The sequence below is a fragment of the Micrasema longulum genome, unplaced genomic scaffold (genome assembly GCF_059751315.1).
Source record: "Micrasema longulum isolate JH-2025_06_02 unplaced genomic scaffold, ASM5975131v1 h1tg001613l, whole genome shotgun sequence".
Lineage (NCBI taxonomy): Eukaryota > Metazoa > Arthropoda > Insecta > Trichoptera > Brachycentridae > Micrasema > Micrasema longulum.
Window position 1 is genome coordinate 413705 of NW_028278794.1, and position 1637 is coordinate 415341.

Consider the following 1637-nt stretch of genomic DNA (forward strand, 5'->3'; position numbering starts at 1 on the left):
TCGAATGACGTAAACGTAAAACGTAAAAGTGACAAGCAGCATTGCCAACCTCCATCATGCGAAAATCGGTAGATACAGAAAAATAAATCGGTAGATTTATTGTCCTTGGAGCGGCGGAGGTGGGGGGAAAGAAGGTGTCCTAAAATTTCACTACCTTTTTTCATTAGAATGCAAGCGGATTTTTAAAAAATGAAACCAAATGGCGGCCCGTTGAACCAATGGCTGACACTTGCCTGACACACGGAGAGTTCTGGATTCTATTTCCAGTGAGATCATAATAATTTACGAATTTTTTAACGTTTATCGTAATTTTAAGCTTAACGATAAAATAATAACTACTTATTACTAAAATAGGTTACTAAATTTGAACAGAAAATAGCAACAGGTGAATTGATCTACTGACATTCCATTTTAAAATAGAAACTATGAAGAGAAATGACAATATTTATTCATCAACTTTGAAAATAACCGGGAATCACTATTTTCCAATGCTAACCAATTAACGTAAGTATTATTTACGACCTATTCTATGGTACGAGGTACGACCGAAGGATAAGTGGTAGAGAGGTATTCATTATAATAAACAGACGGTAGAAAAAGTGGCCTTCTGAGCAAACAGAAAATCGGTAGAATTTCGATCAAATTGGATAAATTGGTAGATTTTACCTAAAATCGGTAGATCTACCAAAATCGGTAGGGGCTTAAATAGGAAAGCCGGTCGAAGGTGGTTTTTTAATTATATATTTTTCCCTATGAAAGTGACAAGTTTTGAAATAGATTCAGTTTGAAATATTTAACTTCAGTGTTGAAATGGTGGTAATGCGCATAGCGCAGGTACACCAAACCAAATTTAGTGGCCCTTCAAGTTGTGAAACATTCATGTTAGTGAAGTGCTCCGGAAAAAAAGATGGTTTAAAGTCCTGATTTTTTCCAAGTTCAGTCTTCAGTCGAAAACCTAGTGCTATCATTGCGCGCAATAATAAAACGACCCATCGCTTTTTAGTTAGTTCTTCATAAAAGTCAATTTGCTTTCTGTAGATAATTTTTTTCAGTAAAAGACAAAAATCTGGTCTCGAATGAAATCCGGGCGGAGTCCGGTCTAAGCTTTAAAAATTCGGCCAAGGCCGATTTATCCAGCCAGAGGTGCTATTCTGAACCACTCTTGCGACACGAGAAAACAGTTTTTCGGTTGTATTTTGTATGTAAATACACGAGATAATACGGTCGCAAGAGCGTTTGGAATACCAGCCCAGATATGGTAACTCTAATTGTGACAGGTTACTCAAACTTCAAATGGAAAATAAAAATAGATATTATATTGTTCACCGACGAGAGCAGCGTTTTCCAACTTTTTTATGGTAAATTTGACCAAAAACAAAAAAAAAAATACGGACTGGTAACGCTGGCATAAAAATTTTTATTTATGTGGTATTTTGTTAACCGGTATAGAATTACCAAATGACGCATTTTAGTAGTACGGGAATTAAAAAATGGGCGACAAGTAATTGTGCGGACCGGCATGCGGCAGAACATTTCAAAGAACCGGTACCAGTCCGCGGACCGGGGGTTGGGAAACGCTGGACTAGAGTATTTAGTAGATATTTCGTAAACAGACTACAGTTGTTTTTTTTTTTACA